This window comes from Rhinoderma darwinii (assembly GCF_050947455.1).
Source record: "Rhinoderma darwinii isolate aRhiDar2 chromosome 10 unlocalized genomic scaffold, aRhiDar2.hap1 SUPER_10_unloc_4, whole genome shotgun sequence".
Lineage (NCBI taxonomy): Eukaryota > Metazoa > Chordata > Amphibia > Anura > Rhinodermatidae > Rhinoderma > Rhinoderma darwinii.
In genome coordinates, this window is record NW_027461834.1 from 330,087 (window position 1) to 347,595 (window position 17,509).

Below are 17,509 nucleotides of genomic sequence, written 5' to 3' on the forward strand. Positions count from 1 at the left end.
GGAAAGGACCCCAGTGAGCGAAACCACGATGGGGCCTTGGCTAGATAAGTATCCTGACAGAGCAGCGGCAGCACAGTTACGTTTTGGTTTCTTTATCCCATTTAACCTAAGCAGCCATTCTTTATTTGTGGACAACTTGAAATCGGTTAGGGAGCAGCCGGAGGTCTTAAGGGAGAAGTTGGCAAAATAAGTATCTTTAGATAGAATCGAGGGTCCTTTCTTCCCTAACCTTCGGGTTTCTCTGTTGGGAGTGGTTCCAAAGAAGGAAGTCGGTAAGTTCCGCCTTATACACCATCTTTCATTTCCTAAAGGTCTTTCGGTAAACTATGGGATTTCGTTGGAGGATTCCTCGGTCTCTTACGTTTCCTTTGATCGTGCAGTTGCGTTGGTCAGGGAGCGCTGAAATCAGATATAGAATCAGCTTGTAGCTTGCTGACAGTACACCCAGATTGATATCACCTATTAGGCTGTTTCTATGAGGATCACTATTATTTTGATACTTTGTTGCCCATGGTCTGTTCCATATTGTCGCTGCAGAATTTAGTATGTCCATTAACGTTGGACATTATCTGCATTTGTCTATGAGCTCCAAATTAATTAATGAATGCTCTCTCAATGGTGGATCTGAGAGAGGCCGGCCGGAGAGACCAGGACACGCAGCTTCAGTGTTCAAACGATCTCTGCCCTAGGGGGCGGATCCATCTTTATTTATAGGAAAATGAGAGTAGGTGGTGACCTCATACTTGCAAACATTAACATTCTATATATGGTAATATCCCAAAACTCCACATATGGTATAATGACAGGAAAGGTGTAGGCTTTGGTTTCAGCCAATCATCTACAATATGATAATGACTCTGATTCAGCCAATAAGAATTATTTCAATGCATTATAATAATACTTCACCCTCCAAGCCCCAGGTGGCCTGAACCTTGTCCCATGGGAAGGACACACATTTCAGATACACAAGTTAATTTGTCTCTACTTCCTATCTCACTAGAGAATGGAGACTGCAGATAAGTTTAAATTAATTAAACAGAGGGCTTCTTCCAAGGCTGAGAGATGGTAAACAGTCATTGTCCATTCGGCCAAGGCTATTTGATCTGCTCCTTAAAAGAGTAATAAAACATTCAATTCAAGAACACAACATAGAATTGCTTCAGGACATCTGCTGATATTTACTTTTTACTTATTAACCTCAAGATGGCTCCTTCAGGCCAAAAGATAGATTCCAATGATCCAAAATGGATGCCTACCATACAAGATGGAGTCCATGTAAAATGTTATCTTTTTAAACATATTCTAATCACCTTCACAAAAGCAATATATGTTCACACATATAAAGATAATTAAAATATTTTTGACAATATCATGTCACTATTTCGAGATGTTTAGCTCATTTCTGTAATGGGTGGTAAGATATGAGACTGGTTCACGGTCAGCAGTTCATTATTCAGACGATTTCTTATTTGTCGCCCCAGCAGATGAGGATACCGGCCATCACATGCTAAAAACATTTCAATTCTTCATATCTCGTTTTGGCGTCCCTCTTTCTGCAGAAGAAACCGAAGGTCCAATAACAAGGTTGTCCTTCCTCGGCATTGAAATTGACACCATAGAAATGGTTTTCAGGTTACCTGAAGAAAGATTAAGAAACTTTTTAGCTTGATTGAAGGATTTTGTGGAGTAGTAAAAGTCACTACTGGGTCTTTTGGTCTTTGCTTGCCGTGTCATTCCAATGGGAAGGATTTTGTCCGCTTATCATTGGCTACTCGAGGAGTTAAATTAGCTGGGCATCGGATTCGTCTCACCAAACCCTTAAAAGCGGACCTTACCATATGGGGTAGTTTTCTTTCCAACTATATCTTTATATCCAAGTATATATACTATATACTTTCCAAGTATATCTTTCCAAACATACATGTTTCAGGTCAGGAGAAGGCAACAATGCAGAATTATCATTATACACAGATACATCGGGCTCCTGCGGTTTTGGAGCAGTTGTTTGCCCAGCTTGGTGTATCATCCTGGCCTGCAGCGTGGCATGCCGCTGGCCTTTGCCGGAATCTTACTTTGCTGGAACTTTTTCCAATCATTGTGGCAGTCGAAATCTGGGGACCAATGTTCAAAAATCGACATATTTGTTTCTAGTCCGACAACGCCAGTGTGGTTGCCGGTATTAACAGTCTGTCTTGTTCTTCACTATCTGTTATATCTTTATTACGTGACTTAGTTTTGCGCTGTCTACAACATAACATTTATTTTAGATCAAAACATGTTCCTGGTCTTAATAATGTTGTTGCTTTTTCTCTCTCACGTTTTCGCTGGCACGAATTCCAGCCTTTGCTGCCCAATACGGAGAGGGTCCGCATCTCATGCCCAAATCATTTATGGGAGTTGGTGGACCTCAACTGATGTCTCTCGTCAGTTCATCAGTAGCGCCTGCTACGTGGCAGAGAAACGCTAAGGCGTGGTTGGAGTGATTACAGGTCGTGAAAGGTCGCAATATTTCTTCTTCGGATAAGTTATGTTTAGAGGTAACAATTGAATATGTTCTATCCTTGAGGGCTTTAAACATATCTGGCACAGCCACACAGAAACGTTTATCTGGTATTGCTTTTTATTTTAAGTCACTGGGTTGGGGGGGGGGGGGATGTCACCAAATGCTTTTTAATTACCCAGACTGGAAAAAGTGTCATATTCGTCAGGAATCACGACGGCCAATTTCCTATCCCTTGCTTTGCCGTTTTGTAATGGCAAGTCCAAAAATGTGCTCATCTCCATACGAGACTTTACTGGCCCTCAGTTTCAGCCTTGCCTTGTTTAAGCCTTTAGAATCAGTGAATTATTACCTCCTTCAAAAAAAAAGCAGGGTGGCTTACAGCACACGGATGTTATCATAACCGCTGAGGCTGCTCGATTACGGGTACGGGATCTTACGGGTACGAAGATCTAAGACTGACGTATTTGGCCACGGTGTTTGGATTCACCTGCGTGCCATCCAGGGCGCGGTCTGCGCCATGCGTTTACTTTCTGAGTATTTACTCATTCGTTTCCATTACTCCCAGTTCCTAGTACATATGGATCGCACTCCCCTCACTATTTATCAGTTTAGAACAGTTCTCCACCACTGCCTTATCATCGCGGGTGTTTCCTCTTGCTTTGCCAGATACATACGTCCGGATTTGTTATTGTAGAACACTGTCATAATGTGTTTTTCTTTTTGATCATGTTAGGCCCACAGTTTGGATGCTAGAGCATTCTTATATATTCTGGGCCGCCCAGCGGGCTGATTGTAGGCCTGGTGGCCGTGCGTTGGGCTTTCGAGACATCAATATTTCTTGGAGAGGAATACGTGGTTTAAAATGGTGTCAAGTCCTTCCAGAAGTGGTAAACCTCAGGTGTTAATGGCCCAGTGATACTGGTCATTCACGCGGGGGGCAATGATCTCTGTCTCCTAAGAATGGTCGAATTGATGACGATAATGCGCTCTGATATGGAGCGCTTCTCCTCCTTTTTCTCCGAAATGATACTCGTCTGGTCAGAGATTGTCCCCCATATGGTATGGCAGGGTGCACGGAATGCGGAGTTGAACAGGCACTCTTTCTGCTGGGTGGGGGTCGGAACCCTGTGTAGGCATACAAGGGCTCTTTCATGGCGGTCTTTGAGACTTTGCTGGTATGAGTAGGGGCTAAGAGGGTGGATTTGCCCGTCAGCAGTCTGGCAGTTGGCATAACGCCTGATAGCTGTGGAAAAATATATAAGGGTTTCACCGCTAAGCGGTTCTGGTTTAAGAGGTTAAAATAAAAGCTGTGGCCGATCACCCTCCAGCAAAAGACTAAATTTGGTGTCCTGGTCTTTATTTCTATATTAGTCAATAAGAAAGCTTCCCTCGCATGTTATGTTTGGTTTACCCTGCTTACAGCCTGAATGAGGGACTCCCCTCTAATAAATCACAATGCCTTAAATGGTTATTTTTATGATTGTGTTATATAAACTGGACGTCCCCCATAACTGTATCGTACAACCAGAGCCAGTGAATCACGTACAATCCCATCTATACCTTTCCACTCCATGCTGATGTCCTTTAAACATTGCTGCCCCCAGTGGCTGGGACTGGTTTATGCAGCTTTATCTATATCTCCACATTGCAGGTATAAGGACCTTACACTTTGCACCTTTCTTCATCACCCCAGGTCATCAGCTGGTATGGAATAAATATATTGCCTGCCGGCAACAGAAGCCCTGTTTTCCAACTAACAATTAGAAAATAACAAAGTATTTATTAAATTTATGCAAAGAAAGGACAGACTACATATAATTTAAAAATTAGAGTCCGTTGCTGACTGCAATCAGCTTAGTGCAAGGTATAGAAAGCCTGGAGCTGACGGCTGCAGCACGCAGCACCAGACCAAACGTTCAATTCTAAGAGTCAGCAGGACACGTGTTTAAAACTTAGATTAGAAGCCCCCCCGACATGTTTCGCTACGAAGTAGGGTCTTCAGGGGTATCGGGGCTAATGACAGCGCGCGGCGAGATGGCCCTGTTTAAATATGTAATGGAGTTGCTCCACATGTTCTATTGATTGGCGTAGGGCCAATCACAGAGTGAGCAGAGAACGAGCCCCCCGTTCTGTGACGGGCATGCCACACCACCAATAAGCAGCCACCCTATGTGACCAATGAGGGCATAGCAAAGCGCGCATGCGTATGAGGGCAAAAACAAGTGATAGAGTAATTTGCCGTGGAGCTATTAAGCTCGATGGACATGCGTATTGGGAAAAAATAGAGTGATAGACAAATTCCCAAATGTCAGGGGCTGACATAGTGGCAATAAGAATATTTATGTGGTGGGGAATGAGTGGAGCTAACTCGTGATGATGACACAGTGGGTCAGTACAGACTGGCCAATCACAGCGCTCGCTGGCACCGGACCAATCTGATTGATCCCATGCCAGCATCTCCTGCCCGGCAACTCTGCTTTAGAGCTGAGTTGCCGGTTCTGTCACTGTGTCGTTTTACACAGCGACAGCTTAAAGTCCTGACATGCTTGGTACATAGGACTGCAGTAAGTTACTTGCAATACCGACGTACCAGACACATCATTTTGCGGGAAGGAGTTAATGTGACAGTGCCCCCTCCCCCTTAACCAACAGGGCCCCTGCTTTATAGAGAAATATTAGTATAGAAAAGACATGCAGGAGTTGTCCGTAGCAACCAATCAGATTCCTGGTTTTATTTTTCTAAGACAAGTTTGAAATTGAAAGAAGTGATCTGATTGGTTGCTATGGACAATGTTACCTGCTAAATTTTCGACTCCACATCTTCCCAGAAGTAACCATAGCAACCAATTCAATGGATGAGAGTTGGTAGGTAGATTGGAGGGTCTGATAAGTGACAACCACAGCCCACCATGCAGTGACAGCCAGAGCCTCTAGAGGCAACAGCTACTGCCACCATTATAGTGACAACTACTGACCCCAATAATAGTGACAGCTACTGCCACCATTATAGTGACAACTACTGACCCCAATAACAGTGACAGCTACTACCCCAATAATAGTGACAGCTACTGACCCCAATAATAGTGACAGCTACAACCCCAATAATAGTGACAGCTACTGACCCCAATAATAGTGACAGCTACTGACCCCAATAATAGTGACACCTACTGACCCCAATAATAGTGACAGCTACTGAGCCTAATAATAGTGACAGCTACTGACCCCAATAATAGTGACACCTACTGACCCCAATAATAGTGACAGCTACTGAGCCTAATAATAGTGACAGCTACTGACCCCAATAATAGTGACAGCTACTGACCCCAAGAATAGTGATAGCTACTGACCCCAATAACAGTGACAGCTACTGACCCCAATAATAGTGACAACTACTGACTCCAAAAATAGTGACAGCTACTACCCCCCAATAATAGTGACAGCTACTGACCCCAATAATAGTGACAGCTACTGACCCCAATAATTGTGACAACTACTGACTCCAAAAATAGTGACAGCTACTACCCCCCAATAATAGTGACAGCTACTGACCCCAATAATATTGACAGCTACTGACCCCAATAATAGTGACAGCTACTGACCCCAAAAATAGTGACAGCTACTGACCCCAATAATAGTGACAGCTACTGACCCCAATAATAGTGACAGCTACTGACACCAATAATAGTGACAGCTACTGACCCCAATAATAGTGACAGCTACTGACCCCAATAATAGTGACAGCTACTGACCCCAATAATAGTGACAGCTACTGACCCCAATAATAGTGACTGCTACTGACCCCAATAATAGTGACAGCTACTGACCCCAATAATAGTGACAGCTACTGACCCCAATAATAGTGACAGCTACTGACCTCAATAATAGTGACAGTTACTGACCCCAATATTAGTGACAGCTACTACCCCAATAATAGTGACAGCTACTGACCCCAATAACAGTGACAGCTACTGACCCCAATAATAGTGACAGCTACTACCCCCAATAATAGTGTCAGCTACTGACCCCAATAATAGTGACAGCTACTGACCTCAATAATAGTGACAGCTACTGCCTCCACTATAGTGACAGTTACTGACCCCAATAATAGTGACAGCTACTGACCCCAATAATAGTGACAGCTACTGACCCCAATAATAGTGACAGCTACTGACCCCAATAATAGTGACAGCTACTGACCCCAATAATAGTGACAGCTACTGACCCCAATAATAGTGACATCTACTGACCCCAATAATAGTGACAGCTACTGACCCCAATAATAGTGACAGCTACTGACCCCGATAATAGTGACAGCTACTGACCCCAATAATAGTGACAGCTACTGAGCCTAATAATAGTGACAGCTACTGACCCCAATAATAGTGACAGCTACTGACCCCAATAATAGTGACAGCTACTGACCCCAATAACAGTTTACAGACTCGAACAATAACACCTTATTTATGGTGAATGATGAAGGGCATAAAAAAACTTAAAAAAGCAATAAAAATAAAGATAGATTATTGGAGGACTCCACTTATTTTTTTTTATTGCACCCTCCATTTGTACATTGGTGTTTCAGTGGGGTGCTGTGTGCAAAATACTTACCGATCCCCGCATTTTGTATTTTTCGGGTCCAACGCCGCTCACCTGATCTTCCCTCTGACTTGTCTGGAGTCACGGTGCTTTTGAATAAACCGGAACTCAGGCTCTCAATGCATTCCTATGGAAGCCAGCAAGACCAGGACGAGGCCAGAACGAGGCTCCATAGGAATGCATTGACATCAGGTTTTCTGAACAGCAGTGATTCCAGACCAGGTCAGAATGAAGATCACGTGCGCGGCCCTGGACTCGAAAAACGACAGGATCCAGGGATCGTAAGTATTTCTACACCCAGCTCCCCACTGAAACACGAATGCACAAATGGAGGGTGCAAAAAATAAATAAATAAATAAAGTGGAGTGCTTCTTTAAATGCTCATGGTCACAATGAAGGGAGACAAAAGCGAAAAAAAAATAATTGCAGCTGAAAGGACAAAATTAGTTGCAACATCAAGGTGTTAATAATTATAGTACATGCAGATCACTGTATAGAGCTTTTCAGCTCCCCAGGGGCATACGGTTGGGAGCTTTGACTGGCGGGGTCACTTTAAGAATAAATAAATGGGGGGTGGCATCACTTCATCATGATCTACAGAGATTGGCCAGTGATCACATGGTAGGGGGCTATAGAGCTCCCTATAAGATAGTAATGCCCTTCGTCCTCCTCTTTGGCCCCTGCAGCTTGGCGTCTTTCCCCCACTCCCTCTCTTGATTTGACTCCTTAATGACACGTTTTTTTTTCATTTTCGTTTATTACTCCCCTTCCTTGCTTTCGTTTTTACAGCGTCTATCGTCCGGTAATAACTACATGTTCACTTTATTCTACGGATGAATATGATAACGGCGATACCGAATTTATCATTTTTTCATGTTTTACCACTTTGTAAAACTATTTGTTAAAAAAATTAGTTTTGCGTCGCCAAAATCTGAGAGCCATAACTTTTTTATGTTTCCATAGATAGAGCGATGTGAGGGCTTATTTTTTGCGAGGCGAGCTTTTATTGTTACCATTTTGGAGTACATGCGACTTTTTGGTCAGTTTTTATTCTATTTTTTGGGGAGCTAACGTGACCAAAAAACAGCAATTTGGGTGCTTTAAACATTTTTTTTTTTTTTTTTACTGTGTTCAGTGGGTTAGATAACATCAGATTGTAATAGTTCGGACTTTTGCAAATGTGGCGATATCAGTTATGCTAATTTATATTTTGTTTAACATTACTTTAGGGAAAAAATGGGAAGAGGGAATTTAACTTTTTTTAAATTCTGTTTAGTAGTCCCCCTAGTGGACTTGAACCAGCGATCATTGGATCGCTCACACGATCTACTGCAATAGTAAAGATTGCAGTATATTGTGATTCTTACAGCCACCTATAAAGCCCTGCCGGAGAACAAAGATGGCAGACCCTTCATTAGGCCCCCAGGCTGCCATTATAACCATCGGCATCCCGCGATAGCATCGTGTGGGGACAATGGCACGTCGGAGGGGGTCGCCCCTCTCATTCTAATGTGTTAGATGCTGTGGTCGTGATTGACTGTGGCCTCTAAGTGGTTAAATTGGCATAATCAAAGTGATATTTGATTCTGTCCGTTGCAGTGCGGTGTTGGCTATATTACACAGCCATTACCCGCTAAGTATGGAGCGACCCCAGCCCGTGATCTCGCTCCATACTTCCCCTTAACGACTGCCATGTACATGTATGTGGCATGTTGTTAACCCCTTAATGACCGGGCATGTTTGTACCTTAATGACCAAGCCAGATTTGTCAAATCTGGTATGTCTGACTTTATCAGAGAATAACTCTGTGAAAGTTTTGAATATCCAAGTAATTCTGACATTGTTTTTTTGTCACATGTTGTACTTTATTTTAGTGGTAAAAGTAGACTGATACGATTTGCGGAAATTAATTAAAAAATAGAAAAATGGAAGAAATTTTGTAAAAATTACCATTTTCCCCTATTTTTAACTGCAATATGTCACATATGTACACACATACTGTACAATTTTTTTAATTAAATATATATTTCTATCTCTTTACTCCATTTTAGCAGCACTTTTGAAAAAATAAAATAAATTTTCAGCAATTTAGAGGACTTACAAATTGAATAATAATTTTATAAATTTTGAAGTACATTTTGTTTTCCGGCACCAAGCCAGGTTTTCAGAGGCTCATAGGTGTCAGAATTGTGGAAACCCCCACAAATGACCCCATTTAGAAAACTAGACCCCTTAAGGTATTTACCTAAGGGTATAGTAAGTATTTTGACCCCACAGTTTTTTGCTAAATTTAATACATAGCAGGTGAAAAAAAAAAAAATTTCACTTTTTTTCATAAAAGTATTAGTTTGAAGACCAATTTCTTTGTAAAGCGACCATGAGAATGAAGAAACACACCACAAAATCTATCACCCTCTTTCTCCTGTTTTCAAAACTGCCCCCATTGTGACCCTAATGCGCTGCCTGGACACACGGCAGGACCCAAAATGAAGGGAGCACCCGGAGGCTTTCAGGACTCATATTTTGCTTGAAAATGTTTTAGGCCCCACTGTACATTTGGAGAGGCTTTGAGCTGCCAGAACGATAGAAACTCCCCATAAACGACCCCATTTAGAAAACTAGACCCCATAAGGTATTTATTTAGGGGTATAGTAATTATTTTGACCCCACAGTTCTTTGCTAAATTTAATGCATATCAGGTGAAAAAAATAATAATTTCACTTTTTTCATAAAAGTATTTGTTTGAAGACCGATTTCTTTGTAAAGCGACCATGAAAATGAAGAAACACACCCCAAAATCTATCACCCTCTTTCTCCTGTTTTCAAAAATACCCACATTGTGGCCCTAATGCGTTGTTTGGACACACGGCAGGGCCCCAAAGGAAGGGAACACCCGGAGGCTTTCAGGACTCATATTTTGCTTGAAAATGTTTTAGGCCCCAATGTACATTTGGAGAGGCTTTCAGCTGCCAGAATGATAGAAACTCCCCATAAACGACCCCATTTCGAAAACTAGACCCCTTAAGGTATTTATCTAGGGGTATAGTTAGCATTTTGACCACACAGGTTTTTCACTAAATATATTAAAATTAGTCTGTAAGAATTAAAATGTACTTTTTTTCTGAAACAACATAGAAATTTTTATTATTTACAAGGAATAACGAAGAAAATGCACCCCAACATTTGTAAAGCAATGTCTCCCGATTACGACAATACCCCATATGTGGTAATAAACTGCTGTTTGGACCCACAGCAGGGCTCAGAAGGGAAGGAGCGCCATTTGGATTTATGATTTTGCTGGAATGGTTTTCGGTGCCATGTCGCATTTGCAATGCACTGGAGGGACCAAAACAGTGGAAACCCACCAAAAGTGACCCCATTTTGGAAAAACCTTCAAGGAATTTTTCTAGGGGTATAGTGAGCATTTAGACCCCACGGGTCTTTTGCAGAGTTTATTAGAATTAGGGCGCGAAAATTAATATCAAAATTTTTTCCACTAAAATGTTGCATTTTCTCATTTTCACAAGGGATAAAGGAGGAAAAAAACAACCATTTTTTATAAAGCAATTTCTCCCGAGTACGGAAATACCCCACATGTGGTCATACGTTTTTTCATTAGAAATGAATTAACCCTTTCAGGACTGATCCATTTTTTGCTTTCATATTTTAGATTTTCACTCCCCGCTTTCCAAGAGCCATAACTTTTTTATTTTTCCATCAATAGAGTGGTGTGAAGGCTTATTTGTTGCGGGACAATCTGTAGTTTTCATTGGTACCATTTTGGGGTACATGCGATTTTTTTTGATCACTTTTTATTCAATTTTTTTGCAATCCTGAGCAAAAAACAGGAATTCTGACACCAATGACATTTTTAATTTATTCTGCGGGTTGGTACGATTACGGTGATACCATATGTATATAGGTTTGGTCCTTTTTTTTAGCGTTTGCGCAATAAAATGACTTATTTATAAAAAAAAAAAATTCTGTGTCACCATATTCTGAGAGCCATAATTTTTTAATTTTTTAGTCAAAAAAGCTATGTAAGGGCTTGTTTTTTGCGGGACGGATAGAAGTTTTTATTGGTACTATTTTCGGGTACATGCGACTTTTTGATCACTTTTTATTCTTTATTTAGGGAGCGGTGGTGACCCAAAAAATTGCGATTCTGTCGTAGTTTTTTATTGATTTTTTTTGGGGTGTTCATCGTGCGGGAAAAATAACATTATAGTTTTATAGTTGGGTTCGTTACGAACGCGGTGATACCAGATATGTGTACTTTTTTAACGTGTTCATTTTTTTTCTATAATAAAAGTCTTATTATAGGAAAAAAAGCATTTAGTGTTTATATCACTTCTAACTTTTATTTTTACACTTTTTTTAAAACATTTTTATTACTTTTTTTTACTTTTTTTACTTGTCCCACTAGGGGACACTTAGTCTTGCAGCTTTGATCGCTGCTAGAGTACATTACACTACACACGTAGTGTAATGTACTCTAACTGTCATTGTGACGTGACTGTCACACTGACAGGAAGCAGAGGAGGAACGGCCGGAGGCTGTTCCTCCGAGGCTTCCATGCATGGCAACCCGGAGGTCATTATCTGACCTCCGATTGCCGTGACAAGCATCGGTAGCCCCCACGATCACTTCGTGGGGGCTGCTGATGTGCTTCAAACCACTTAAATGCGGCGACGGCAATCCGTCGCCGCACTTAAGGGGTTAACTGCCGAAATCAGCGGCGATGGTCCGCTGTCCGGCAAGACTGATGTCTCAGCTGTCGGGGACAACTGTCAGCGCGGGTCTGTCACTCTGGGTTTACACAGAGTGACAGTTTGAAATGCGGACGAAAATGTACGTCATGGTGCGGGAACTAGCAGCCGACCATGACGTACATTTTCGTCCTTGGTCGTTAAGGGGTTAAGGAAATAAATGTTATTTTGTTGATTGTTTCAGTGAATTTTTTTGTTCATCCTGTTTTGATTATTTTGATTATTTTATTCTGTTGTAGATATCACAGCGCGCGGTTCTATGAGGATCTTGTCTAGATGACGGTGAAACACATAGGTAGAGCGCCAGGGACTGCAGGGAAGTGCAACCCGGTCTTTCTTTCCGTGAATTGACACAGAGTGTGATTTGCTAATTTATTGGCGACTTTTCACTATTATGGAGTTCAACGGATCGGGATTCTTCTCCATCTTCTTGGCCTTTTGGTGTGCGGCCTGGCTCTCTGCTAGCTACACCCTGACTGTTATCAACAGCCATGCCCCCCCACTGATGTACATCATCCCCTCAGTTCTGTAGATTATCAGACTGCTGATTATTAAGATGAAACAATTCTGACAATTTTTCCATATTATTTAACATTGAGCGTTTTCTTTTTTGTTTTGCAGTGAAATGGGAAATTTCTTTGCAGAAAATATCCTGTTTAGAATGGGATTCATAGGAATGGCCATTGCCTGTAAGTAACAATCACGGAAGTGATTATAATAGTCTCTTCATGCAGCAGTAATCAGATTTTTCTAAAAAATAAATAACGTTTTGTTCATTTCAATTGATAATAATTGTCCGGATCAGACGATGCAGATAAATGTTCTCGTCCATTATTGTAGGTTTCTTTTTGGGTTTAGCGCTTGGTCCGCGCGTCATAGATGTTATTAGGTTGTTTTACACGTTTTGCACGGTACAGGATTTATTTGGCTTATTTTCTCTTTTTCAGCTCTGGGCCTGACGTTTCTACATTATAAGTTCATTATGTTCCATGCTGAAGCCTTTCGGGATCGTCAGACCTTGGTTTAAAAGATCCTCATGGCAATTGGATGGTCATCATGCGTCGGGACAGCCGTGATGGCTACATTTTCGGTAAGTTAAAAAATGTTTTACATTGATGGGGTTGTCCCATCTTCACTAAATAGGGGCCCGCTGGCAATCAGCTGAACCCCTGGTGATCATGATCAGCGGTTATCACCGGGTGGCCACATCATAAAGTGGTAATACATGGCTTATTCCAATGAATGGACGACCATGTAATAGATGTGTCTAATAGAAAGGAGTCACAAACAAGAGACCAACCTCTATATCCATTATGTCTCTGTGGTTATTATATCAGAACACGTTATTTAGGATTTATTGGGAAGTTCTGAGGGTAAATTAGTGATTAGTTCCATAAGATCTGCTGTAACCTCTGTCTGCTTGTTTTCTAGACCTACCGTTATCCAATGACTCACCGGATTTGCGCTTTCATTGCATTCGGGTTTGCCAACCTTTACAACCTTTGGCAGTCCATACTCGTCTACAAAGTGTCCGAAAGCCGAAGAGTCATCAGCCATTTCAGACTGGCGTCCTGTATAATGGCCGTGACCTTAGTGGTTTTCTGTATCCTTTCTTAAATAATATTTGAATGGAATCCAATTGTCCTTGTCTTTAGGTTCACATGTAGGAAACATCAGATCCTGAGGTGATCATTTCCCTTCATTTTCTGATCTTGCCCGTCAGATGGCGACATGCTGGTGTAACACAGCGCCATCTGGTAACATTGTTCAGCTTCTTGCAGGAACATACTGAATAAGAAAGCAAGCGGTACTGTTCTTGCTATATATGTATTATATTAACATTTATCTCACATAAATATGTAGTAAATTCTATAAGACACTTATTAAACGTTATTTTCCTATATAATAAATTACCAGTCATTGGAAGTAGGGTATCCGTATACACCCACCTGTGCGCTGGAGATCAATGTGTAAAGCTATGTACATATTTTATTTGCACCCCTAGAAGCCGTTCTATAGGAAAACAATTGGACCTATAATCTTTGTGCTTATTCTAGGCACCATGGTGATCGTGACGCCCGCAATGTAATGGATATGGTGTCACATGACAATGGGTCAGGTCCATTTTGGCATCGCCGTCAGTCACATGGAGTATACAATAAACATGAATGCAGCAAAACCTCGGCCCGGGTGGAAAGTTCTTGTTTTGTGCAATTTTTAATGTATTAATTTTGATATTTTTTCACAGATCAGTAAAATGACAACAAAGATCATGGAGTGGTCGATGTTGGTCCTCATTCTGGTGAATGTATTGAGCTACTATCAGAATATGCAGGTAAGTAGACATCACTTTCTTTGTCCCCTTAAACATCTTATATGTATATAACAGATATTTATCTCATCAATGTTTAACCTTTTGGGATTTGGGTTTGGCTGGCGCTGCCCTTTTGGTGCTCTCCACATAGGTATAGTACTTTAAGCTCTGTTTTCTTTGCAGATTCTGGGAGGTCCACCAGCATGGACTTCAAGGCCAGGGAAAGATCCTGGTTGACCAAACTAGACTTGGTCTTTAAAGATGATCCCACAGTGGGAGATCCCGACACCCGGGGTAATATAGCTGCTATCAAAAATAATCTCAGGTCACTGGTTCACAAGCGGACTAAAACATGGTGGAATAAGGCCTTTTTGGAGAAGTATCTACAGAGAGGTCTTATACCCAGAGGACTCAGGATTCAGGTATTCCCGACCCTCAACAGTTTGGACGAATGCTTTGTCTCCCGGTGGGAGGACACTTGCAGGACATCATCCCAAACATTTATGGAACTGTTGATTGGTCTGGATAAGCAGACACTTGAGATGCTTAATGCTGAGATCGAAAAAACACAGACTGAACTCAAGACCAAGTTGAGTGATGAGGAGTGGATCAATACATTCCAACAACTTGACCTGGAGACGGACAAATGGGAGAAGAATATTCAAGACATCAAAAGTCGGAAATTCCAACGAGACCTAAACGACAAATTGACAAACCGTATGTACAGGTGGCAATATCCCAAACAATTCCGTATGGATGGGAGAAGATCTCCCTCCGTGTCATCAGCGAGCTCAATGTCAGAGCCTGAAGAGAATGCGCAGAGAGGCAGGACACGGAGTGGTATAGATTATAGGAGACCAAACACGTTTAGACAGAAGACTCGGCAAAGAGGTAGGGGTAGCGAACAACGGATGCAGACATATAACTATGATCCATCCAATAGACAAAGAGGAGAAGGCTGGCGTAATCCAACAGCCACCCAACTGCCTGAGAATCCGAGAATGCAGGTAATTAATCTGTCTACCCATCAGTTGTCCCCTGTAGATATTGGGGTACTGTCCAAGGGGTTGACTTTTGCACCTTCTTCTCACTTTGACACCTTTACAGCTATAAAGGACTTACACCTATTTGCCAGAGGATTGATCTTCAAAAGATGGTTCCATAGGAAGGAAGATGAGATCTTTGACACACCGGAAGAAAGAGAGGCTTTACAGTCCTTACAACAGCTACTTAAAGAACAACAAAATCCTGAGACAGGTATGATCCCCCAAAATATAAGAAAACGATCTTCCAAATTTCCTCCACTCACTATATGCCCACCGATCGACTTATTTGTTAAACTGGTAGCTCGCGACTTCGAGAGAATTTCCACGGGTATTAAGCATGACAATCTAACCTGTGCTGAACGGAGGAGTCTAAAGAGACTAAAAACTCTCGAGGATACTGTAATTAAACCCGCAGATAAGGGGGGCAATATAGTGATGTGGCCAAGGGCTTTGTATGAACGGGAAGCATATCGACAACTGAGAAACACGACCTGCTACAAAAAGTTGACCTTTAACCCTCTCTCTTCTTTCAGTGGTCTGCTTGATGATATATTAGAAGAAGCTCTAAATGAGGGTACTATCTCTGCGGCCCTCACTGAATGTCTCATGGTACAGGATCCCACAGTAGCATGCTTATACTTATTACCCAAGATACATAAAGACCCCAAATCACCACCAGGGCGCCCCATTATATCTGGAAGAGGCAACTTAAGCGACAACATAAGTAAGTATATTGATGCTATACTGAAACCCATGGTCGAGACCCTACCATCATATCTCAGAGATTCCTCAGATCTCCTTAAAAGACTGGAAGGGATCCAATTAGAACCCAACATGTTGCTAGCTACGTGTGACGTAGAATCCCTATATACCAACATCCGACATCAGGATGGTCTCCAGGCAGTGTCATACTTTCTGGGGATGACTGACAGCAACCCATCCATGTCCCAGTTTATTCTCACCCTTCTAGAATTTGTGCTCACGCACAACTTCTTTACTTTTAACGGATCCTTCTACCTACAGCTCCAGGGTACGGCAATGGGGGCAGCCTGCGCACCTTCATATGCCAATTTGTTCCTGGGGCTGTGGGAGAGGGATCTGTTTCTATCCGACCGGATATCATCAATGGACAAGGTGGTCCTTTGGACCCGGTTCATTGATGATATCTTTATCATTTGGCATGGCACGAATGATGAATTTGCTCTTTTCATGACAAATCTCAACATCAATGATCTCAATATTCACCTGACTTGGAAAACTAGTGAAGTAGCTATTGATTTTTTGGACGTACTTGTCAGACGTGATAATGACGGTTATATCAGGACAGATATACATAGAAAGGATACGTCAGTCAATTCATATTTACATGCCTCATCTTCGCACCCGAGTCATTTGATCCGTGCCATCCCCATCGGTCAGTTTTTGAGGATTAAAAGGCTATGTTCATCTAACGATGACTTTGAGATACAGGCAAAGAACCTTAAACAACGCTTTCTTGACAGGGGATACAACAGAAGATGTATTAACAGGGCATATGAGAGGGCAAGGCGTTCAACACGGATCCAACTCCTTCACCCTACCACCAAGAGAAATGTGGATTCGACAATCAGGTATGTCACTACCTACCATGACAGGTGGGGGCAGATGAGGAAATGTCTGGCCAAACACTGGTCAATATTACAAACCGATATTACCTTATCAAAGATTCTCCCTGCAAAACCTGCAGTAGCATCGAGAAGAGCAAGGAATCTTCCCGATACCCTTGTCCACAGTTACCACCAACCCCAAAGTATTAAACCAATCTTTGGAGCGTCCAAACCAAAATGGGGCTGTCGCCCCTGCGGAAGATGTATAGCCTGCCCAAATGTGGCTAACAGCGATGAATTTGTGGATTCGACTGGCAAGATGACATACAAAATCACTTGGCCAATCAACTGTGGTACCAAGGGAGTGGTCTACTACGCATGGTGTCCATGCCCAAAGATCTATATTGGTCTCACTAGTAGAGAACTCAAGATTAGAACAAGGGAACACGTGAATAGCATAGAGGCAGCGAGGGGCACTGCCCCAGAAAACATTGAATCATTAAAAACCCTCCCGAGGCATTTCTTTAAGTACCATGGATGTGAATCCAGAGCCCTCAAAGTCAAAGGCATTGATTGTGTAAGAACTGACCTGAGAGGTGGTTCAATAATGAAAAAACTGTCAAAATTGGAATCCAGATGGATCTGGAAACTAAAGACAGTACAACCAAATGGTTTGAACGAAAATTTGGGATTTG